Source organism: Pseudophryne corroboree, chromosome 11 (assembly GCF_028390025.1).
Source record: "Pseudophryne corroboree isolate aPseCor3 chromosome 11, aPseCor3.hap2, whole genome shotgun sequence".
NCBI lineage: Eukaryota > Metazoa > Chordata > Amphibia > Anura > Myobatrachidae > Pseudophryne > Pseudophryne corroboree.
The window spans coordinates 82,826,637-82,853,036 of record NC_086454.1 but is presented as its reverse complement, the minus strand read 5'-3'; the positions used below and the strand labels follow the sequence as shown (position 1 = coordinate 82,853,036).

The 26,400-nt window shown below is 47.1% G+C and overlaps 1 protein-coding gene and 1 non-coding gene across 3 annotated transcripts in view; both read right to left on the bottom strand.

Annotated features, from left to right (window-relative positions):
• Positions 1–26,400, bottom strand: part of QSER1 (glutamine and serine rich 1) — a 174,808-nt gene that overhangs the window by 107,810 nt on the left and 40,598 nt on the right. The window lies entirely within an intron of this gene.
• LOC134971065 (U5 spliceosomal RNA) lies at positions 17,374–17,489 on the bottom strand. The gene has a single exon (XR_010190213.1). It is a non-coding gene; the product is annotated as a U5 spliceosomal RNA (small nuclear RNA).

Below are 26,400 nucleotides of genomic sequence, written 5' to 3'. Positions count from 1 at the left end.
AATTTGCTCCACCTGTGGACCTTTTAAAATGTGTCAGTGAATAATGAATACACCTGTGCACTTGCTGGGTTACCTGCAAAACATGCACTGTGTGGGGTCCTGAGGACCGAGTTTGAGAACCACTGATCTAGTGGAAAGCCTCCTCAGAAGACTGGAGAAAGTCACAACAGCAGAACAGAGACCAATAGTATAGTCATGTACATGGGAGTAGATTCAGTTCTGCACAGTGATGCCCGGTTGCACACATATCGGCCAGTTACGGTAGTGGGGGTGTTGCGCCCTACGGACTGCAAGGGAAACCGTGTGGTGCCAACAAACGCAATATACTGTTCCAGACTGGTATACTGCGTTGATGAGGAGAATGTAATTCCCCCCTCCACGGGTGTGCTGTTTGGCTGTACACTAACTGTAGGCCATGTAGTCATGCACATTATAAGTTAAGGGAACGTTATGAATACAAGATTTTATTTATTCCGAACATGAAATGAAAGTACAGTATGTCCCCAGCGATGTATGGCTGTATTTACCCGTTAGCCATCACAAGTACAAAACAAAGCATCTCTGATATGAAAGGTCTTGTTTTATGTGACAAGAGCACCTGAACATTAAACAGGCACAGTAACTTATACCTGTATCATGTGTAACCAACCTTCATACATAGCATAGAGACAAATACGTTTGTTTTTTTTCCTCCATCTGTAACTTTACTCCATAAAGACAACCATACGCACAGTGATCGGTATAGCAAATTGTACCTTTCAGCAAACCAAAACCAGCACTGAACATTCATGTAGTTTAAGCCACATTTTTAAGACATCTGTATGAAGCTCAAATCCAAAACATGAAAAACTTTATGCAAAAAAAACTCCCATTTGTTATAGGTTGTGTGGTGGAAATATTTAGTAAATAGCCATGCAGCAATTAGCCAATGCACAGAGCTGTAATCTAACTGCTTGGCATGAGTGCAAGTAATTAATCCCATTTTTGTGGCAAAATGAATATAACCACTAGCTGGCTCATCAAGAACACGACAGGAGAGAGGCTACCACCTTCAATATAGATCCGGCGATAGCGATGCGCGGCTGTCGCTGGCACCCTACACATGGAGCGATGTGTGCTTAATTTCTAAGCAATCTAGTCAGATTGTTTAGAAATTAAGTAAAAATCGCTCCGTATGTACCCCCCTTTAGATTTGATGGGCCGTGTTTAAGCGGAAATCTAGATTGCAGTGTAAAAATAAAGCAGCCAGTATTTACCCTGCACAGAAACAATATAACCCACCCAAATCTAACTCTCTCTGCACATGTTATATCTGACCCACCTGCAGTGCACATGCCCATTAAAGAACAAAATTTGCTGATGCGAACAGGTCTTAAACAGGCCCATAGTCAAGGTGACCTCTGGCAGGATAACATTAATAAGGTGATACGGCAGGATAACATTAATAAGGTGATACGGCAGGATAACATTAATAAGGTGATACGGCAGGATAACCAATATATAATCACTACTAATATGTACCTATGTCTGTCCCTGCTCCGCCCACTAACCTCTATTCTTTCCTACTGTTACTTGGGAAATAGACCCCCGTTCCGGTAGTCTGTCCCATTGGGGTTGGGTTGGGTTGCTACCATGGCTTGGACCTATTTTGATGCTAATCTTGTTCCGGTGTTCACTAGGTGCAACACGGCGAGACAATGCGGTTGTAAATAACATTGGGTAGGACCAGGGGCATCGGAATGGGGGGTGGTGGGGGGGGGCACGGGGCAGCTCGCTCCCCCCAAACATGGGAGGCGCCGATTCTGGGGTGCAGAAGAGCGGCTAGGTGAAGTACCGCTACCACATTCAGTCAGTGCGTGCCCGACCATAACATTAACCCACGGGAACACTGCTTCCTCTGCTAGACTCGTCGGTGCAGGTATGCGGCTGCCATGGCCCCGTACTGCCTTTAGGGGCCGCCGCTCCAACTGCACCCGATCACATGACGCTGCATCTTCCCCTCCCCTGCGCCGGAGATCTGAGCAGCCAGACTTCTCAAGCGGCCCCGGCACCCTCTCTACTCCAGCAGCGCCGCTCCGTGGGGGGTGAAGTAGAGGTCGGCCTCTGCATTTCATTACCGGGCACATGTTCCTGGAGTGCCCTCCTCGAGTTACCTCCAGCCTCACAATACCGGCCAAGCAGCCGGGGCGCCATGGTGCTGCTTGTGAGCTGGCTTACTGATCCTTCGCTGACCTCCTCATTGGCCTGTGCCTAGGTATGCGGTCCTCTCTCCCTGACACCCCAAGCTTGAGGTGAGTGACCAGAGGGCCCTGTGACCCCACGTCCTCCCACCCCCCCTGTGTGTGGATCCCTGTACCATGCCTTATGTGTGTGTGCCGCTCTGTCCTCCCTCAACCTGGTGTGTGGCCCCCTGTGTGTGACACCTTGCACCTCCTGCCCCACACCCCCCTGTGTGTGTGTGTGGCCCTCTGTACCCCCTGCCTTATTGTGTGTGGGTCAACCTCTACCTGTCCCCTCACCCTGGTGTGTGGCCGTGTGTGTGTGTGTGTGTGTGTGTGTGTGTGTGTGTGTGTGACACCTTGTGCCCTCCTGCCCCGTACCCTCCTGTGTGAGGCCCCCTGTACCTCCTGCCGTATGTGTGTGTGTGTCATCCTCTACCCCCCTCACCCTAGAGTGTTGCCCCGTGTGTGTGTGTGTGTGTGTGTGTGTGTGTGTCATCCTCTACCCCCCTCACCCTAGAGTGTTGCCCCGTGTGTGTGTGTGTGTGTGTGTGTGTGTGTGTGTGTGTCACCTTGTGCCCTCCTGCCCCGTGTGTGAGGCCCCCTGTACCTCCTGCCTTATGTGTGTGTGTCATCCTCTACCCCCCTCACCCTGGTGTGTCGCCCCGTGTGCTTGTGTGTGTGTGTGTGTGTGTGTGTGTGTGAGAGACACCTTGTGCCCTCCTGCCCTTCACCTCCCTGTGTGAGGCCCCCTGTACCCCCTGCCTTATGTGTGTGTGTGTCATCCTCTAACCCCCCACCACCCTGGTGTGTGTGTGTGTGTGTGTGTGTGTGTGTGTGTGTGTGTGTGTGTGTGTGTGTGTGTGTGTGTGCGTGCGTGAGAGAGAGACGCCTTGTGCCCTAGTGGTCCCCTGTACCCTCCACCTTGTGTATGTGGCACCCTCTAACCCCCTCACCCTAGTGTCTGGCCCCCTATGCCTGCTGACTTTGTTTGTTACCCTGTACCCCCCTACCCGTGATTATAACATTTTGTGCCCCCCTGTGTGTGGTGCACTGTGCGTCCCCTGCTCCTGTGTTTGTGACACCCTGCGCCCCATCCCCCCTATGTGTTTAATGCATTTTGAAACCCCTGCACCTCTGCGCGTGTGGCACCCATTGATTTTTACTATTTACTACTTTTTGTTTCTTTTTTATCGGCTCTGATGTATAATTAATATAATTTTAATTATCAAAATTTTATATATTTTTATCCATTCTTTTTGTGCGCTCTCCTTTTTTCCATTTTATTGATTTTTTCTGTTGTTCGGGTTGGCTATCCCTTGTGCATGAGACACCAGCACTGAAATTGTGTAAAAGGCCATTAACAATGTGTGGCATATGTGTAAGGGCCATTACTGTGTGGCAATTTGTGTATAAGGGCATTACTAATGTGTGGCAATATGTCTATAAGAACATTGCTTATGTGTGGCATTATGTGTATAATGTGCACTACTGTGTTATGTAACATGCAGAAAGGGCACTACTGTGTGGTGTAATGTGAATAAGAGGCACTACTCTGAGGAGTAACGTGCATATTGTAAAGGGTACTACTATGTGATGTAACCTGAATATGGGACACTGGGCCTAATTCAGACCTTATCGTAACAGCAATTTTGTTAGCAGACGGGCAAAACCATGTGCACTTTAAGGGGGGGCAGATGTAACACGTGCAGAGAGAGTTAGATTTGGGTGGGGTGTATTCAAACTGAAATATAAATTGCAGTGTAAAAATAAAGCAGCCAGTATTTACCCTGCACAGAAACAAAATAACCCACCTGCACCCACCTAACTCTCTCTGCACGTTATATCTGCCCCACCTGCAGTGCACATGGGGGGTCATTCCAAGCTGATCGGTTGCTAGCAACTTTTTGTTGTGCTGTGATCGGGTCAAAACTCTGCAAAACTGCGCATGCGTATGCACCGCAATGCGCAGGCGCATCGCACGTGTACAAAGCGGGTCGTTGCACAGCGATGGATTTTACGAAGACTCCATTCGCACGGGCGATCGCAAGGTGATTGACAGGAAGAGGGCGTTTGTGGGTTTCAACTGACCGTTTTCAGGGACTGGTAGGAAAAACGCAGGCGTGTCCAGCGTTTGCAGGGCGGGTGTCTGACGTCAAATCCAGACCAGAAACACTGAAATGATCGCATGGGCTGAGTAAGTCTAGAGTTACTTAGAAACTGCACAAAACTTTTTCAGGCCGCTCGGCAGCACACGCGTTTGCACACTTGCAAAGCAAAAATACACTCCCTGTGGGCGGCGACTATCTGAACGCAAGGCAGCAAAAAGTTGCTAGCGAGCGTCCAACTCAAAATGAGGGCCATGGTTTTGCCTATCTGCTAACAAAATTGCTGCTACGATCAGGTCTGAATTACCCCACTATCATGTGATATAATGTAAATAATGTTGCATTACTGTGTGACATAATTTGAACTGGGGGTACTATTGTGTACCCATGCCCCTTCCCAGCAAGAACGTGCCTCTTTTTCAGGGTGCGCATTGAAGGCACACGCTATTCCTATTTAAAATATATGGGGTGGGAGCACCAATGCTCTTACTGGCATAGGGCAGCAAAGTGAAGACTGCTATGGGTGAGGGAGATGGGTGCAGGGTAAGAGGCGGAACTAGCGGCGATGCTAGGGTGCACCTGCCAAAATGTTGCGTAAGCCATCAAATTGGTTAGGGACGGCTCTGCTCCCCCCACCTGCTGACTGACAGACACACGGACCGTGTATTTGATCTTCCGCCAGGAAGGAGGCAGCGGAGCTGTGCTGCTGACCGAGGGGAGCAGTTCCTGCTACTCGGACTGGCTGTAAGGATGGGTGGACCCCAGGGCAGCAATGGGGGGCCCAGAGTGCACGTCCTTCTTGCCCGCAGGGGAGCATCTCAGTGAAAGCCTGGTCCTGCTGCTGGTGTCGCTGCTTGAGATCAGGCTATTTCTGCGGAGGAGCGCCAGGGGAAGCTGGGGGTCAGGGACCTGCCAGCAGACGCTGCACATCCGGATAGTCTGGGCAAGAACTTGTTGCTGGTGGCGCTCTGCCTGACGTTTGGAGCGGATGTTAGCTTTAAATTTGCCACCAAAACGGTCATATACCTGCTGAACCCCTGTCATCCACTCACCTAATAATACAGTAATGATGCACCCACACATATGATTAGCATGTCACCCAGTGTGCAGGGAAGGTAGGGGCGCCAAACTGAATTTATATCTTGCCCCCCCCAACCTAAAAATATTCTGACGCCCCTGGGTAGGACGCACCCATTTACATCTCTCATCTGTACATTTGTGAAACATACGGCAGCCAGACAAATGTAATAGCTCATATAATGCCACCCACTTTGAGAATGATCACTATGCTATAAATGACAAGACTACAGCAAAACAGAGGATTAAGTTGCAGCTGTACGGTAATGATCAGCCACATTCTATTACACATTCTTCAAGGGGGAAAAAAAAAAAAAGGTTGATACAGTAGGTCTTATTTGCCTTCATTGTGTAGAGAAATGTGGAGATACAAGGCGATGAAGCATTCAGCATTTGCCACCTCTTAAATTTAGATATGACTGGCCTGTATGAGCCCTGAGAGACGGTTTGATATGAAAACTGGTGGGATAATTGAAAAGCTTATCCTGATCCCAGGTGGCAAACGCAGGCCATAATCACCAAGCTCTAGGGCAGAAAAGAACCACACACACTGCCGGATTTCTCGGCTTTGAAGCTGACGTGTCAAACTACAAGCCACTAATTGTCCCTAAAATGTCAATGGCTGCCACGGTTCACTTGATATGAAAACATCAAGCTCCGTGCTGAAATCAGGAACAGGGTGTAGACAATGAATTACGCTAAGCTGCACAATCTGCACATATGATAAATCAGATGCGTCGTCTTAGAGGGAGAAAGCCATCAAAGCAAAGAGTGGTAATAGAAACTCCAGTATGTGTGTGCTGTATGCAAAAGACGGCAGTATTTTCCCTACCGCATTTGCATCGATCAGAGTTTGTTCATAGCAAGTGTAAGGGCAGCTCCTTATATCCGTTCTTACAGGGATGTGACAAATCTATTTTGAAAATAATCCGGTTCATTCAATTAGAAAAACAGAAATGATAAATAAAATAAAAAAAATAAAAAAGTCAGCAAGATATAATGTTCTGATCTCAACAGCATCTGTAAATCCACCAAATAAAAGCCATTTCTATACCCCGTAACATGCCATGCACTGGGGGATTGCCATGCTGATGTACAGAGGCATCACTAATCATTTTAATACAATTAGCCTCGAAGGCCGCCCCAAACGGTTTCCAGTGTCTTCTAAGCAAGAATGTACACCCAGGAAAATACTTAAATTGGGACATGTGGTGAATACTTTTAGAGGAACTGCCACTATACGCTTCCTACACAAAGGCCATCAACCAAACTAATACTTCCCAGCTCGACCTTTCAACTCTGCACAGGATCTGCACCAATCATCCACACTCCTTCCCTGTTCCCATTCACAGTTACAGGACTCTCTTTGGACTGTGGGCCTAATTCAGCACCCAGTACAGAGCAAGCACGTATGCGGCCACCCCCTTCCTCGCCAAGCTGCCAAGGAAGTCGCTGTGCTGCCATGTTTTAGGTTGCAGCGGCTGCATGTGACGTCACGCAGCCGCTGTATAAAAAAAATGTAAAGGGGGTATCAGTCTTCTAATAGAAATTGCCTGAGGATCTTGACGCAGCTGACACGGCCCACACGTAAACAGTCCAGACACGCCTTTGTTATCCCAGCCCCCCTCCCAACCTCGCCAGGACTTAGATAGAGTGCAGAAATCGCCAAACAGCGATTTACACACTTCAGCGTTCTATGCAGAATTAGCCCCTGCATGCCGCTCTGTGGCATGTCCTACTCCCCCAGTATGACTTCCCTCTAGTCTCCAAACCGTTCCTGAACACACCTCTTCCAGATCCACACAGATAACCTCCAAAAGACTATTCTACCCAACTAGCTCCCCTTTATACAGCCCACACATTACTAAACACATTCTCTTACTGTACTCGCACACCTAGGGACCACCGGCCTATATTATACAGCCTACCAGTAACCTCTGCAATGAAGCTGCACCAATTTGCAATATATAGCACTTATCCTCAAATCATGCATCAAATTAGTATTTCCCTGGCTAACCTGTGGCTCAAATCCCCTCACCGCAAAAACACCCTTCAGAATGCCCACGCACAGCAACCACCACCAATATGCCCTTCAGAATCACATTCACCCAGAACACCCCGTAGGCCTACCACTTATTTAATAAGGGCTCTGGCTGACCGCACAAAAAGCAGACAAAGGAACCAATGAGTAAAAATAAGAATTTACTTACCGATAATTCTATTTCTCGGAGTCCGTAGTGGATGCTGGGGTTCCTGAAAGGACCATGGGGGAATAGCGGCTCCGCAGGAGACAGGGCACAAAAGTAAAGCTTTCCGATCAGGTGGTGTGCACTGGCTCCTCCCCCTATGACCCTCCTCCAAGCCAGTTAGGTACTGTGCCCGGACGAGCGTACACAATAAGGGAGGAATTTTGAATCCCGGGTAAGACTCATACCAGCCACACCAATCACACCGTACAACTTGTGATCTAAACCCAGTTAACAGTATGATAACAGCGGAGCCTCTGAAAAGATGGCTCACAACAATAATAACCCGATTTTTGTAACTATGTACAAGTATTGCAGATAATCCGCACTTGGGATGGGCGCCCAGCATCCACTACGGACTCCGAGAAATAGAATTATCGGTAAGTAAATTCTTATTTTCTCTATCGTCCTAGTGGATGCTGGGGTTCCTGAAAGGACCATGGGGATTATACCAAAGCTCCCAAACGGGCGGGAGAGTGCGGATGACTCTGCAGCACCGAATGAGAGAACTCCAGGTCCTCCTTAGCCAGGGTATCAAATTTGTAGAATTTAGCAAACGTGTTTGCCCCTGACCAAGTAGCTGCTCGGCAAGGTTGTAAAGCCGAGACCCCTCGGGCAGCCGCCCAAGATGAGCCCACCTTCCTTGTGGAATGGGCATTTACATATTTTGGCTGTGGCAGGCCTGCCACAGAATGTGCAAGCTGAATTGTATTACACATCCAACTAGCAATAGTCTGCTTAGAAGCAAGAGCACCCAGTTTGTTGGGTGCATACAGGATAACAGCAAGTCAGTTTTCCTGACTCCAGCCGTCCTGGAACATATTTTCAGGGCCCTGACAACATCTAGCAACTTGGAGTCCTCCAAGTCCCTAGTAGGTGCAAGGCACCACAATAAGCTGGTTCAGGTGAAACACTGACACCACCTTAGGGAGAGAACTGGGGACGAGTCCGCAGCTCTGCCCTGTCCGAATGGACAAACAGATATGGGCTTTTTTGAGAAAAAACCACCAATTTGACACTCGCCTGGTCCAGGCCAGGGCCAAGAGCATGGTCACTTTTCATGTGAGATGCTTCAAATCCACAGATTTGACTGGTTTTAAACCAATGTGATTTGAGGAATCCCAGAACTACGTTGAGATCCCACAGTGCCACTGGAGGCACAAAAGGGGGTTGTATATGCAATACTCCCTTGACAAACTTCTGGACTTCAGGAACTGAAGCCAATTCTTTCTGGAAGAAAATCGACAGGGCCGAAATTTGAACCTTAATGGACCCCAATTTGAGGCCCATAGACACTCCTGTTTGCAGGAAATGCAGGAAACGACCGAGTTGAAATTTCTTTGTGGGGCCTTCCTGGCCTCACACCACGCAACATATTTTCGCCACATGTGGTGATAATGTTGTGCGGTCACCTCCTTTCTGGCTTTGACCAGGGTAGGAATGACCTCTTCCGGAATGCCTTTTTCCCTTAGGATCCGGCTTTCCACCGCCATGCCGACAAACGCAGCTGCGGTAAGTCTTGGAACAGACATGGTACTTGCTGAAGCAAGTCCCTTCTTAGCGGCAGAGGCCATAAGACCTCTGTAAGCATCTCTTGAAGTTCCGGGTACCAAGTCCTTCTTGGCCAATCCGGAGCCATGAGTATAGTTCTTACTCCTCTACGTCTTATAATTCTCAGCACCTTAGGTATGAGAAGCAGAGGAGGGAACACATACACCGACTGGTACACCCACGGTGTTACCAGAACGTCCACAGCTATTGCCTGAGGATCTCTTGACCTGGCGCAATACCTGTCCCGTTTTTTGTTCAGACGGGACGCCATCATGTCCACCTTTGGTATTTCCCAACGGTTTACAATCATGTGGAAAAAACTTCCCGATGAAGTTTCCACTCTCCCGGGTGGAGGTCGTGCCTGCTGAGGAAGTCTGCTTCCCAGTTTCCATTCCCGGGATGAAACACTGCTGACAGTGCTATCACATGATTTTCCGCCCAGCGAAAAGTCCTTGCAGTTTTTGCCATTGCCCTCCTGCTTCTTGTGTCGCCCTGTCTGTTTACGTGGGCGACTGCCGTGATGTTTTTCCCACTGGATCAATACCGGCTGACCTTGAAGCAGAGGTCTTGCTAAGCTTAGAGCATTATAAATTTACCCTTAGCTCCAGTATATTTATGTGGAGAAAAGTCTCCAGACTTGATCACACTCCCTGGAAATTTTTTCCTTGTGTGACTGCTCCCCAGCCTCTCGGGCTGGGCTCCGTGGTCACCAGCATCCAATCCTGAATGCCGAATCTGCGGCCCTCTAGAAGATGAGCACTCTATAACCACCACAGGAGAGACACCCTTGTCCTTGGATATAGGGTTATCCGCTGATGCATCTGAAGATGCGATCCGGACCATTTGTCCAGCAGATCCCACTGAAAAGTTCTTGCGTGAAATCTGCCGAATGGAATTGCTTCGTAGGAAGACACCATTTTTACCAGGACCCTTGTGCAATGATGCACTGTTTTTAGGAGGTTCCTGACTAGCTCGGATAACTCCCTGGCTTTCTCTTCCGGGAGAAACACCTTTTTCTGGACTGTGTCCAGAATCATCCCTAGGCACAGCAGACGTGTCGTCGGGATCAGCTGCGATTTTGGAATATTTAGAATCCACCCGTGCTGTTGTAGCAGTATCCGAGATAGTGCTACTCCGACCACCAACTGTTCCCTGGACTATGCCCTTATCAGGAGATCGTCCAAGTAAGGGATAATTAAGACGCCTTTTCTTCGAAGAAGAATCATCATTTCGGCCATTACCTTGGTAAAGACCCGGGGTGCCGTGGACAATCCAAACGGCAGCGTCTGAAACTGATAGTGACAGTTCTGCACCACGAACCTGAGGTACCCTTAGTGAGAAGGGCAAATTTGGGACATAGAGGTAAGCATCCCTGATGTCCCGGGACACTATATAGTCCCCTTCTTCCTGGTTCGTTATCACTGCTCTGAGTGACTCCATCTTGATTTGAACCTTTGTAAGTGTTCAAAAAATTTTTTAGAATAAGTCTCACCTAGCCTTCTGGCTTCAGTACCACAATATAGTGTGGAATAATACCCCTTTTCTTGTAGTAGGAGGGGTAATTTAATTATCACCTGCTGGGAATACAGCTTGTGAATTTTTTCCCATACTGCCTCCTTGTCGGAGGGAGACCTTGGTAAAGCAGACTTCAGGAGCCTGCGAAGGGGAAACGTCTCGACATTCCAATCTGTACCCCTGGGATACTACTTGTAGGATCCAGGGGTCCTGTACGGTCTCAGCGCCATGCTGAGAACTTGTCAGAAGCGGTGGAACGCTTCTGTTCCTGGGAATGGGCTGCCTGCTGCAGTCTTCTTCCCTTTCCTCTATCCCTGGGCAGATATGATCTTATAGGGACGAAAGGACTGAGGCTGAAAAGACGGTGTCTTTTTCTGCAGAGATGTGACTTAGGGTAAAAACGGCGGATTTTCCAGCAGTTGCCGTGGCCACCAGGTCCGATGGACCGACCCCAAATAACTCCTCTTCCTTTATACGGCAATACACCTTTGTGCCGTTTGGAATCTGCATCACCTGACCACTGTCGTGTCCATAACATCTTCTGGCAGATATGGACATCGCATTTACTCTTGATGCCAGAGTGCAAATATCCCTCTGTGCATCTCGCATATATAGAAATGCATCCTTTAAATGCTCTATAGTCAATAAAATACTGTCCCTGTCAAGGGTATCAATATTTTTAGTCAGGGAATCCGACCAAGCCACCCCAGCTCTGCACATCCAGGCTGAGGCGATCGCTGGTCGCAGTATAACACCAGTATGTGTGTATATACTTTTTATGATATTTTCCAGCCTCCTGTCAGCTGGTCCTTGAGGACGGCCCTATCTATAGACGGTACCGCCACTTGTTTTGATAAGCGTGTGAGCGCCTTATCCACCCTAAGGGGTGTTTCCCAACGCGCCCTAACTTCTGGCGGGAAAGGGTATACCGCCCATAATTTTCTATCGGGGGGAACCCACGCATCATCACACACTTTATTTAATTTATCTGATTCAGGAAAAACTACGGTAGTTTTTTCACATCCCACATAATACCCTCTTTTGTGGTACTTGTAGTATCAGAAATATGTAACACCTCCTTCATTGCCTTTAACGTGTGGCCCTAATAAGGAATACGTTTGTTTATTCACCGTCGACACTGGATTCAGTGTCCCTGTCTGTGTCTGTGTCGACCGACTAAAGTAAACGGGCGTTTTAAAACCCCTGACGGTGTTTTTGAGACGTCTGGACCGGTACTAATTGTTTGTCGGCCGTCTCATGTCGTCAACCGACCTTGCAGCGTGTTGACATTATCACGTAATTCCCTAAATAAGCCATCCATTCCGGTGTCGACTCCCTAGAGAGTGACATCACCATTACAGGCAATTGCTCCGCCTCCTCACCAACATCGTCCTCATACATGTCGACACACACGTACCGACACACAGCACACACACAGGGAATGCTCTGATAGAGGACAGGACCCACTAGCCCTTTGGAGAGACAGAGGGAGAGTTTGCCAGCACACACCAAAAACGCTATAATTATATAGGGACAACCTTATATAAGTGTTTTCCCTTATAGCATCTTTTTTATATATTTCTAACGCCAAATTAGTGCCCCCCCTCTCGGTTTTAACCCTGTTTCTGTAGTGCAGTGCAGGGGAGAGCCTGGGAGCCTTCCCTCCAGCCTTTCTGTGAGGGAAAATGGCGCTGTGTGCTGAGGAGATAGGCCCCGCCCCTTTTTCGGCGGCCTCGTCTCCCGCTCTTAACGGATTCTGGCAGGGGTTAAATATCTCCATATAGCCTCCGGAGGCTATATGTGAGGTATTTTTAGCCAAAATAGGTATTCATTTGCCTCCCAGGGCGCCCCCCTCCCAGCGCCCTGCACCCTCAGTGACTGCCGTGTGAAGTGTGCTGAGAGGAAAATGGCGCACAGCTGCAGTGCTGTGCGCTACCTTTAGAAGACTGAGGAGTCTTCTGCCGCCGATTCTGGACCTCTTCTTACTTCAGCATCTGCAAGGGGGCCGGCGGCAAGGCTCCGGTGACCATCCAGGCTGTACCTGTGATCGTCCCTCTGGAGCTGATGTCCAGTAGCCAAGAAGCCAATCCATCCTGCACGCAGGTGAGTTCACTTCTTCTCCCCTAAGTCCCTCGTTGCAGTGATCCTGTTGCCAGCAGGACTCACTGTAAAATAAAAAACCTAAGCTAAACTTTTCTAAGCAGCTCTTTAGGAGAGCCACCTAGATTGCACCCTTCTCGGCCGGGCACAAAAATCTAACTGGCTTGGAGGAGGGTCATAGGGGGAGGAGCCAGTGCACACCACCTGATCGGAAAGCTTTACTTTTGTGCCCTGTCTCCTGCGGAGCCGCTATTCCCCCATGGTCCTTTCAGGAACCCCAGCATCCACTAGGACGATAGAGAAAGTTGGAAAGAGATGAGGGCCACAGGCAGAAGCCAGGTCAGCCACAAGCGGTCTATCACTAATTTATATATTCAGGCATACTTGTTGTACTCCCATGGGGTACACATGTAACCCAATGCAGAGAGTAAATCCAGTTACATTAGTGAGCGGATTGTAAATAAGTCTTCCTGCTCACATAAAGGACATTACAAACATAAAGCAACGTGTGTAATTAAACAACTTGTCAAGACCCTCAGGCAATTTCTATTAGAAGACTGAATCTCCCTTTACATTTTTTATACATTTGAAAAACGGTAGTCATTAATAGGTTTTCTAACCTGACAGGGAGATCTTGCTGGGATAATCTAGGGATATAGCAAGTTCACAAAGGAAATCAATTTTTTTAGACCAAAATCCTTTGTTTTATTGAGCTTTTTGTTACTACAACATTCACACTTACACAACTCTTATTTCAAAAGTTTAATAACACTTTATAGTCATGTGTTTGAGATTTTTACATTCGTACGGGGTGTGTCAACTGTTACTGGGAATTGTGATACCTGTCTAAGGTGACCAGGAGCTTTTCAATATTTTTGCATGACCAGCTTAGAGGAATCACTTTATTACCACAACGGGACCCTTTCTCAAACCCAAATGTACGGGAATATTCGGGTTAAGCCGTTTCTGCAATAAGCGCTGGGCACGCTGCAGATAGGGCCCGTCCGGCACTCGCAACCAGCCCCGACGCCTTACCTTATGTGGATATCTGCTCTCACCTCAGGAGGGTGCAAGCAGAAGTTAGTTCTAAGTGCAGCCTCGGGGCAAGTCTCGCAAAACAATTGAATAGCTCCTAGTCAGTTTAGACGGGAGCTACAGTGCCCAGAAACCTGCTTGAAAACCTCTAGAGCACAGGTTCTCAAACTCGGTCCTCAGGACCCCACACAGTGCATGATTTGCAGGTCTCCTCACAAAATCACAAGTGAAATAATTAGCTCCACCTGTAGACCTTTTAAAAAGTGTCAGTGAGTAATTAATGCACCTGTGCACCTACTGGGTTACCTGCAAAACATGCTCTGTGTGGGGTCCTGAGGACCGAGTTTGAGAACCCCTGCACTAGACGATGGTCACGTCTAGTGTTACCCCTCTCGTGCCATGAGCGATATGCCCAGTTATATCGCTTGGTGACGTCAGCCAGCAGCCGTGCAGGCAGCTCCTGGACAACGGTCCAGATTGAGCATGCATGCACTGGCACTGCTGACAGAGGGTCTTCAACAACCCGAGAAAGTGAAAAATGTCGCTCATGAAGGGAGAGAATGATCAATGTAATTCATTTTTCGGCAAGCGTGTATGCACCTTTAAAAAGGATGTCGACCCAAAATGGGCACTTCTAAAAATAAAATACAAACAAACAAAAAAATGCATTTTAGCTGGCAATGTTACCTCTATACAGTTGAGGTGTGTACATACGGTGAGATTTCGGCTATGCCCGATTCTCGATATGCGATAGGGACTGTGGTCGGTATCGCAAGCCTAGAGGACTGTGCTTGCGATAAAGGCTATGTGCGATTTTGTCTGTCAATTTTGACTATACTTTTATACTAGATAGTCAAAACTGACTTGCCTGCACAGTCTATATAGGCTTTCCATACCGACCTCGCAGCGGTATCGCAAGGTAACTTTCACCTTGCGATCTACACTAACTTTCCTTGTGATTTTGACTCTATAGTCAAAATCGCAAGCAAATATCTCACCGTGTGAACACACCTTTACACTGATAGCCGGCATGAGAAACTGCTTACTTCGGAACGATTATGAATACGCGTGAGGAATTCAGTAAGTTTTAGGGTGCCTCATGTCAAAGGCTTAAATTCTGGGCATTTTGGACACAATCCAATTAACTCGACCCGCACACTGTGTGTAAATAGCGGCCCCCTATCTTGACCCCGATTTTTTTATTTCTGTACAGAGTCCTATGTAGCTGCGTAAAAAAAAAAAAAAAAAACGGAGAATTCGGCAGTACCGTAAGTGCAGTATATAGCACCAGCGAGTAAATCGCAGCCAATTGGAATGACCCGTTCTGAATGACATTGGAGTTGTTATTTGTGATCCTAGCAGAATTGAACCAATAATAGGATTTTGGTACTTACCAGGTAAATCCTTTTCTTTGAATCCATAGGGGGCACTGGAGTACTCTTGGGATATGGACGGGCGTAGCCGAACAAAGGCACTGAATATTCAAATTTAGGACCCTCCCCCCCCTCCATATCCCCAAGTACCTCAGTGTACTTTGCCAGTGTTTTTTACTGAGCGAACAGGATATAGAGAGGTTGACAATGGAGAATCCCTATAACATAACGGACAACCACAAAGTTGATCCGTAACCTTATTGTCAACTAACAGTTGACACCTTAACCGATAGAACTTTATAATTTGAGCCAATTGGTGAAAATGTGTTACCCTAAGCTCCTTCGAGCTTAATACCATCCAAGTTAAATTTGTTCACTAAGCTCCCTTGAGCTTACAACAACCCAGGTAAAACTGCTCTGGGTGGGCGTCCAGTGCCCCCTATGGATTCAAAGAAAAGGATTTACCTGGTAAGTACCAAAATCCTATTTTCTTTATCATCCACTAGGGGTCACTGGAGTACTCTTGGGACGTACCAAAGCTTCCCTCGTGGGCGGGAGAGCTGTTTGATACTTGTAACAGTAGGCAGCCAAAGCTAAATGCTGATGGCGCCACCATTCATAACGTGTAAACGTGCACAAACGTGGTGCACTAAAGGCTATGTAGCCGCGTCGTAGACGCTCCACGACCCGCTGGGTGTGACATTCCCACAGAACCTGTGGGATGCTATTACTGACGTAGGCGATTGTAACTTAGCCTTAAAGTAAGCCTGACTTGTAGTCATTATTATCCAACCGGATAAAATCTGCTGAGAAACTGGCTAACCCCAGTTTGCAGTATCATATAGAACAAACAACGTATTCATATCACGTACTACATATATAAACGCGTAACGCGTGTACCACATTCAGAATTTTAGAATGTGCTGTCCCCACAGGAACCACTATTGGTATATTGATGTGAAGAATACGAAAGCGGATTTCGTCGGAAGATCTGCTTTGTAATGAGAAAACTCAAATACGGTGGCTTGGAATACAAGGCACCCAAATATGAAAACAAAATCCTTGCCGAAGCACCCTTGGCGAAGCCAAGGCTAGAAGAAAAATGTTTTCCAAAGTGAGAACTTAATACCCATTTGTTGTAAGGGTTCAAAAATATGAAACTTAATTCCCATTTGTTGAAAGGATTCCAAAATATGAAAACTAAGAAATCTGAACCCAACCTCAAATCGCCTGGCGCTGTAGGTGGGATAAATAGAGTCTGAACTTTGGTGACACCTTGTAGAAAGATGTTTACAGACGTAAATAGAGGCAAACGCTTTGAAAATAAGTTTACCACACAGATACCTGCACTCTTAGTGCAGATGAACGCAGTTTTCCATCCCATCCCGTTTAACAGAATACGGGTACTTGAAGTATGATGTTGGAAACTTCCGAGGTTTATAACCTATGTAAGCACACGAAATTTTTTTAATTATGAGCTGCCTTAAGCGGCTTACTATTTCGTAACATGGTTGGTATAACCGATACTGTAATTCTCTATTTTTTAAGAGAGCGGTCTGAACTCTCACCCCGTCAACCGCAGCTGCGGTACATAGATAATAGGTACATAGGTAACTATGGGTAAAAGAACGTTCCGTGATGTAACAGGTTGGCCGTATTATGAGCGGGCCAAGATCGTGTGCAAGTATTACTTGAAAATACGAGAAGCAAACTTCTCCGAAACCCATGAGATACCACCAGTATGACTGTGACGAACTGTCTTCTGATCCGTTTTGGCAACGAAGAGAGAAGCGGAAAATGGTGGAGCCAGATACACGATGCTGAATGACCCCATGAATGTGATGTACACATACTGAGCTTTTGTAATTGTGGCGAGATGCCATTATGTATACTTGGGGTAACCGCCTTCTGTGGACTCACATATGAAACACCTCTGGATTTAATGTCCAGTTTTCAAGATCCAAACCCTGACGGGTGAGATCTTTTGTCTAACAAATGTCCACTCACGGATTGATGTCTTGATATTTTCACATAATGGCGTTCTGAGCCATTGAAGATTTGAGTTACCTGCCGCATTGCCATGCGGCTTCTTGGTTTTCACTGGTTGTTGTGTATGCAACTGCCGTTGCTTTGTTTGACTGCTTAAGGGCAGCGTGAGCCAGGCATGAAAAAACAAAATTACATGAAACTCACGGTTGTTCCTGTCCACAGAAATCTTTAGTAAAAAGCGAAAGATTTATTCGTTCTGAAGAGAACCCAGAGTCTATCCCTGGTCAGACTGAAAACGAATCATTTATTGCATTGTAAAATGCACAGAGTTCTAGGACATTTATCTATTGCATTGTAAAATGCACAGAGTTCTAGGACATTTATTGACAGCAATCTGTCGTGTTTTAGAACCTTTGCGTTGAAAACACATCTTTATTCTTAATAAGTGAATACACCAATGTACCGCTGTGCGTGTACCTTTGTTCTTGCTGGTGTAGTAGGTAAAAGTCTTTGATTTACCTTATTTATAATCTTACCTAGGAATTGACATCGTTTAGACCGACTTAGATGTGATTGTTTTCAAACTTAATCTGCTACCGCAGTATACCTTAGTAGCGCAAGATAGAGGAACTTTGTTGATACATAGTTCTTATGTGAGATGAGCGATTATTCCAACATCACTTTGGTAAATACCGGAAGCGATAAGCAACGGTATAAATGAAATGGTTAATGGTTGTGGCTATTTGCAAACGCTAGAACCTGTGATGAAGAAACCGGACTGGGTAAATACGCATTGTGAAGATCAAATGCAATTATACAATTTTGTGGCTGCAATAAGCAAAAACTAACTGCAGAAAATCCATTTTCTAACTGTAGTAAATGACTTGCTGATTGATATTGCAACGGAGCTGTTTGATTTTGCTCAAACAGACGGGAATAAGTAATTTTGACTCTGTTGGCGTACTATTGCCTGGTTTATAAACCAGCAAAGACTAAATGACAACCTGCCAAACCGTTCGCCAGAAGCAGTTTTGTACTCTAAGCTGTAAATAGCTGAGACATATATGAGTTGAAGTCATGAAACCTCGCAAATGTAACCTGAAAAGACGCACTTCCACAATGCTGACTGTAACGTCCTGTCGTTACAAGGCGTGAGTGATTTTTATAAAGGAATAAAACGCCGTTACAAGTATATTGTATGCGCTAATGGCAGAATATCGTAAAGGGATAAAATGTCGTTACACATATATCCAATTTAGGAGCAAACAAGCTCTGGCCTTGTCGCGCTTAACTAGCGACATTGAAAATAACCGGCGTTAGCAAAAGCTTTACAGATATACTCTGCAGCTTCTTTTAACCGTGATCGGCATGGTTTCATACATATATTCTAGTGACCCAAATGTATCTGTGGTTTTTATAATGTTTGACAGAAACGCATATACCAATGGCGGATCGCGTCCTTTTGGAAACGATTATGTATGGTTGTCCAAAACCCCGCACTATCTGAATGCTGGACTAATGTACCCTTCTCACTTGTAGTTATCGGTGTGAGATTTGACATAGAATCGTGCATTAAATTATAAGACTAGTGAAATAAACACTCTGGTACCCAAAGGAAAATTGTCACTTTGGAAAGATTGTCTTTTGTTAGCGCTGGCGGAGTTATTCTGAGACTCCGATTACCGCTGTTTTAATTTGAATTGCCAATGTTAACATTTTTAGTCTGCACTAGAGCCTTATTCGCTATGTAGACAGACATCATAATAGGCAACAGACAGACACTTGCACGACTTAATAACATTATTATATGGCATATATATCTATATATATATATGTTATTGCTGAACAGCATATGTATTAGGAAACTAAAGTCTTTATGTGAAAAGCAGTTCACATGGGCATGAAACCCGAACCAAATTCCTACTAACACCCCTGCGCCTTCTGGTGGCTTAAAGATGTAGGGCAGGAATGTTCTAGAATTATCTTGAACTAAAAAATTCCCACTAACACCCCTGCGCCTCCTTGTGGAGTAGAGGTGTATGGTCTGGAATTATAACTGGAAAACCAGCAATGATTAAAATGGCCGTCATGCCATGCTTTCCCAGAAAATCACAGTACAGGTTACCTGCTGCAGTTTTAATATAGGCTTAATAGCCTATTATACAGTTACTTTGCCCAGGTGTAGGATACAGTAAAATATATATGAGCACTGCCTGCAGTGTATTTATCTTGCAACTGTAACCAAAAATAACAGAAAACATGGTTAAACGTGCAATAGGTTATGCCACTGATAACCTATTGCCAGCCAAAGCCTCATATATATATTATATATATATACAAAGTGTTTACACATATAATCACAGTTCATACTGATATTATAGACAGTTTCGCCAGCAAAAGCTTCATTATATGTATATATATATATAAAACGTGCTGAAACATCACAGTACACAGTGTACATTGTTTAACGTGCTGCGCTGCTTGTGTATTTTGAACCCCTGCAGCCTTTGCTGCTGCTATGGGTATTATTCCCCCCCCCCCCCCCCCCCTGCATCCCTTACCTGCAGCGTACGGAGATCGGGAGCAGGGAGAGCAGGAGAGCCTGAATCTAGCGCCGGGGAGCCGTCCGGCAGCTGCTTCCTACAGCAGTACACAGTCTCCCTGTGTCTGCGGTGTCTCTCTGGAAGAGTGGCCTGCGTCCTTTAGTGACGTGCGGCCGCTCTCTTTAGTAGAGGAGCGTCTCGGCGGCGTGTAGCGGTGCCGGGCCATCAGAGCAGTGAGAGCGGCCGGCGTCTGAGTGACGTGCGGCCGCTCTGCTTAGTTGAGCGCCCGGAGAATGTCGGCGGCGTGTAACGGTGCCGCATCAGAGCAGTGAGAGCGGCCGGCGTCTGAGTGACGTGCGGCCGCTCTGCTTAGTTCAGCCCAGGAGAATGTCGGTGGCGTGTAGCGGTGCCGTGCCCTCAGAGCAGTGAGAGCGGCCGGCGTCTGAGTGACGTGCGGCCGCTCTGCTTAGTACAGCGCACGGAGATTCTCGTACCGGGCCATCAGCGCAGTGAGAGCGGCCAACGTCTGAGTGACGTGCGGCCGCTCTGTTCAGCAAGACCTTCAGCGGCGTGCTCTTTCTACAGTATAACCCTCACGTGCTCAGCGGCTATGGCATTTCTACAGTATAACACTCACACACAGCAGGGCGGCAGCGTGAGCTGACCGCCCTGACACTCATACCTTGTGCCGCCTTCTCTTCTCTCTGCAAGCTCCGTTTCAGCCTCATCTTGGCTGTGACGGAGCTTCTGTAAGCTCCTTGCACTGTAGATCCTTCCAGCTCTTTGTCTTATCCTGGCTGTGACGGAGCTTCTTTCTGTAAGCTCCGTTCAGTTTGCAGGAGACAGTGGCTGCCTGTGAGGGTGCTCTTTGTGAGGACCGACACGCCATGCGCTTGCCTATAGCGCCTGTGGCTGTGAGGGTGCTCTTTGTGAGGACCGACACGCCATCCGCTGCCTTGCAGCGGCACCATCCCGGACCCATGTTTTTCCATAAACTGAGACGGGAAGTGTAAAAATTAAAATAAAAATAAAAATCTGAAAAGTGGCCATTGCCACAAGCCGATGTTCATCTGTGAGCACCGAAAAAACACTGGCAAAGTACACTGAGGTACTTGGGGATATGGAGGGGGGGGAGGGTCCTAAATTTGAATATTCAGTGCCTTTGTTCGGCTACGCCCGTCCATATCCCAAGAGTACTCCAGTGACCCCTAGTGGATGATAAAGAAATGTAGGTCTGTAAGAAAACAACCCATCAATTCATTAAGCAGCGGGTACACGGCTCAGCACTGTTGTTAGTCCCCGTAGAATTGATATTCATAATAATGCAACTTATAATATAATAAACTGCACATAGCTGGAACACTAAATGTCCCTTATGCCTCATCCTGTAACAGATCGCACCCCTCAGATGGCGCAGACTGCAATACTACCATTTACAGCTACAAATTAACTGAACATTCTGCAGTAGGAGTTATAAGAAAAAAATCCAGAATTCATTGTTCTGTAACGGGAAGAAAAAGCATCTGCAGCAGAGGAGCCAACAGACATAAAATCTCCTGATGTGATTACTGAGGTGATGCCAGTCCTGAATGCGTCATCCTGGCCTCACCTGCTTCCAGACCATCTTTTTCTGCCTACAAATCGTTATTTGTAGAGTCCCGGAGGTGCTGGAAAATGGCTCAGCTGGACAGAGGTAACATTTTCCATGCACAACATCTGGGATTAACAACAATGAGAAATAATCTAAGCAATGGCATATTCTGCTAATATGTATAACAACGGACTGTGTGCAGATCAGTAGCAGCCATCACAGTGTAGGTCCAAGCTGGCGGACCGTGGCGTAGAATGACTGACACTTGTTTGCATGCAGTCCTGGTTATCATTCAAGGTCAATACAGCCAAAATGCTCAACGCTTCTCAACTATCTTTACTGTGCACATTGGGGGCGATTCAATTCGGCAATTTATGAATAGCGCCGGGAATTAGCTCCCGACGCTATTCAATTCAGCTGCTAGTTACCCGCAATTGTCGGGAATTCTTCTCTCATCCCCGGGGGGTGAGAGAAGAAAACCGACAAAAGTGCTGCCGCGCGCCCGGTGCGAGGCTGATTCTGTCAGGAATCAGCATCTCCGCGGGTAGTTAAGTCGGAGAATGCCCGTTCTCCCGACAAAACTACCTGTTAAGTCGGCGAGAACTGGCATTCGCCGACTTAACTTTAGCTGAATTGAATAGCGTCGGGAGCTAATTCCCGGCGCTATTCATAAATTGCCGAATTGAATCGACCCCAATATATCATTCTTACACTAGTGCAGTGGTTCTCAAAATGGCAGGGGTGCCTCAGTACACTCGCAGGGGTGCCTCAGTACACTCGCAGGGGTGCCTCAGTACACTCGCAGGGGTGCCTCAGTACACTCGCAGGGGTGCCCCGGGTTGGTGGTCCAGGACCAAATTAAATTATTTATGATCAATGTAATAGGCAAAACCAGCACTGGTGGCTGCCAAGCACAAAATATGTGGACAAACAGAAGCAAATCTTATCCCTCACCACATAAATAAACCTAAGGATGACATATAAACATAAGTTACTAAACGTAATATTTCTTTACAAATTTCTTAAGAAACTTTTGGCCTAGGGGTGCCGTGACAAAAATTATGATACTCTAGGGCGCCTCTATTCAAAAAAAGTTTGAAACCACTGTAATAGGGTTATTCCACACCAAATCAACATAGGGGTGTATTCAATACCCGTCTGATCCATTCCGACAGGTCAGTATTCAATGAGCTAGCCAAATCGCCGTTCCCCTTAGCTCACCCATCCACGGCCCTCCGTCCCGACAGCCGCTCCCCGGCCCTCCGTCCCGACAGCCGCTCCCCGACACTCCGTCCCGACAGCCGCTCCCCGACACTCCGTCCCGACAGCCGCTCCCCGACACTCCGTCCCGACAGCCGCTCCCCGACACTCCGTCCCGACAGCCGCACCCCCGTCCACGCTCCACTACTCACCCGGTCCCCGGCATCCGTCCCCGCTCCACGCTGTCTCTGGCATCCGTCCACGCTCCCCCGTCTCATCTCGTTGACAATGTCAATCCGACTTTTAAAAAAGTAAAAGTGGCACTATTGGAACCAGGGCCAAAACCGGTCAGATTTGGCCACGGAACATGTGGCTCCGCGGCTAATCCGACAATCCACGTGGTTTCCGACAAGTAGGGAATTCCCGACTTGTCGAAAAAATGGCCTGGCATTGAATAGGTCAGAACCCCTGCAGACCTAAACCTGTCAGAAACTGCCGTCTTTCCGACAAGACGGCAGTTTCCGACAAGTATTGAATACACCCCATAGGTTTCAAACCGACCGATTCAGATTGTAATGAAATTTGGTCTAATAAATGCTGCCACGGGTGTAAGAAAAAACCCACAGATCTTAGACTCATGAGTACATTGTTTTGAAGTTATATGCATTTATACCTGCAATTTTTTAACAAAGAAATTTGCAAGTAATTTTTTTTTTTTAAATTGCACTTTCAGCTTTCCAGATTGAGGAACAGAGTTGTGCTAGGCCTCATTTAAAATTTCTTTTTATGGGCTTTCATATGATATAGCAAAGCAGTACGTTCATACAGTTATTAAATCCTCAGTTTTATTTTGGGATCATATTGGATCACTTGCTGTAAAAGTTCATTTTTGAGTGATTAATAATAAGAATTTACTTACCGATAATTCTATTTCTCGTAGTCCGTAGTGGATGCTGGGAACTCCGTAAGGACCATGGGGAATAGCGGCTCCGCAGGAGACTGGGCACATCTAAAGAAAGCTTTAGGATCACCTGGTGTGCACTGGCTCCTCCCCCTATGACCCTCCTCCAAGCCTCAGTTAGGATACTGTGCCCGGACGAGCGTACACAATAAGGAAGGATTTTGAATCCCGGGTAAGACTCATACCAGCCACACCAATCACACTGTACAACTTGTGATCTGAACCCAGTTAACAGCATGATAATAGAGGAGCCTCTAGAAAAGATGGCTCACTACAACAATAACCCGAATTTTTTGGTAACAATAATTATGTACCAGTATTGCAGACAATCCGCACTTGGGATGGGCGCCCAGCATCCACTACGGACTACGAGAAATAGAATTATCGGTAAGTAAATTCTTATTTTCTCTGACGTCCTAGTGGATGCTGGGAACTCCGTAAGGACCATGGGGATTATACCAAAGCTCCCAAACGGGCGGGAGAGTGCGGATGACTCTGCTGCACCGAATGAGAGAACTCCAGGTCCTCCTCAGTCAAGATATCAAATTTGTAGAATTTTACAAACGTATTTGCTCCTGACCAAGTAACTGCTCGGCAAAGTTGTAAAGCCGAGACCCCTCGGGCAGCTGCCCAAGATGAGCCCACCTTCCTTGTGGAGTGGGCATTTTAAGATTTTTGGCTGTGGCAGGCCTGCCACAGAATGTGCAAGCTGAATTGTACTACAAATCCAACGAGCAATCGTCTGCTTAGAAGCAGAAGCACCCAGTTTGTTGGGTGCATACAGGATAAACAGCGAGTCAGATTTTCTGACTCCAGCCGTCCTGGAAACATGTATTTTCAGGGTCCTGACCACGTCAAGCAACTTGGAATCCTCCAAGTCCTTAGTAGCCGCAGGTACCACAATAGGTTGGTTCATGTGAAATGCAGAAACCACCTTAGGTAGAAAATTTGAGGACGAGTCCTCAATTCTGTCCTTTCAGAATGAACTATTAAGTAAGGGCTTTTATATGATAAAGCCGCCAATTCTGACACCCGCCTGGCTGAAACCAGGGCTAACTCGTCACTTCCATGTGAGATATTTTAAGTCCACAGTGGTGAGTGGTTCAAACCAATGTGACTTTAGGAAAACTCAACACAACATTGAGATCCCCAAGGTGCCACTGGAGGCACAAAAGGAGACTGTATATGCAGTACCCCTTTTACAAATGTCTGAACTTCAGGCACTGAAGCCAGTTCTTTTTGGAAGAAAATCGACAGGGCCGAAATTTGAACCTTAATGGACCCTAATTTTAGGCCCATAGACAGTCCTGTTTGCAGGAAATGGAGGAAACGACCCAGTTGAAATTCCTCTGTAGGGGCCTTCTTGGCCTCACCCCACGCAACATATTTTCGCCAAATGCGGTGATAATGTTTTGCGGTTACGTCTTTCCTGGCCTTGACCAGGGTAGGGATCTTCAGGATCCGGCGTTCAACCGCCATGCCGTCAAACGCAGCCGCGGTAAGTCTTGGAACAGACAAGGCCCTTGCTGGAGCAGGTCCTTTCTTAGAGGTAGAGGCCACGGTTCGTCCGTGAGCATCTCTTGAAGTTCCGGATACCAAGTCCTTCTTGGCCAATCCGGAACCACGAGTATAGTTCTTACTCCTCTCCTTCTTATGATTCTCAGTACTTTTGGTATGAGGGGCAGAGGAGGGAACCCATACACTGACTGGTACACCCACAGTGTTACCAGAGCGTCCACCGCTATTGCCTGAGGGTCCCTTGACCTGGCGCAATATCTGTCTAGTTTTTTGTTTAGACGGGACGCCATTATGTCCACCTTTTGTTTTTCCCAACGGTTTACAATCAGGTGGAAGACTTCTGGGTGAAGTCCCCACTCTCCCGGGTGAAGGTCGTGTCTGCTGAGGAAGTCTGCTTCCCAGTTGTCCACTCCCGGAATGAACACTGCTGACAGTGCTATCACATGATTTTCCGCCCAGCGAAAATCCTTGCAGCTTCTGCCATTGCCCTCCTGCTTCTCGTGCCGCCCTGTCTGTTTACGTGGGCGACTGACGTGATGTTGTCCGATTGGATCAATACCGCCTGACCCTGAAGCAGGGGTTTCGCTTGACTTAGGGCATTGTAAATGGCCCTTAGTTCCAGAATGTTTTTATGAAGAGATGTCTCCAGGCTTGACCATAAGCCCTGGAAATTCCTTCCCTGTGTGACTGCTCCCCAGCCTCGCAGGCTGGCATCCGTGGCCACCAGGACCCAGTCCCGAATGCCGAATCTGCGGCCCTCTAGAAGATGAGCACTCTGCAACCACCACAGGAGGGATACCCTTGTCCCTGGTGACAGGGTTATCCGCTGAAGCATCTGAAGATGCGACCCGGACCATTTGTCCAGAAGGTTCCACTGTGCGTGGAATCTGCCGAATGGGATTGCTTCGTAGGAAGCCACCATTTTTACCCAGAACCCTTGTGCATTGATGCACTGAGACTTGGTTCGGTTTTAGGAGGTTCCTGACTAGCTCGGATAACTCCCTGGCTTTCTCCTCCGGGAGAAGCACCTTCTTTCTGGACTATGTCCAGAATCATCCCTAGGAACAGAAGACAAGTCGTCGGAACCAGCTGCGATTTTTGGAATATTGAAAATCCAATCGTGCTGCCGCAACACTACCTGATATAGTGCTACACCGATCTCCAACTGTTCCCTGGATCTTACCCTTATCAGGGAATCGTCCAAGTAAAGGATAACTAAAATTCCCTTCCTTCGAAGGAATATCATCATTTCGGTCATTACTTCAGTAAAGACCCAGGGTGCCGTGGACCATCCCTACGGCAGCGTCCGAACTGATACAGTTCTGTACCATAACCTGAAATACCCTTGGTGAGAAGGGTAAATTTTGACCTGAA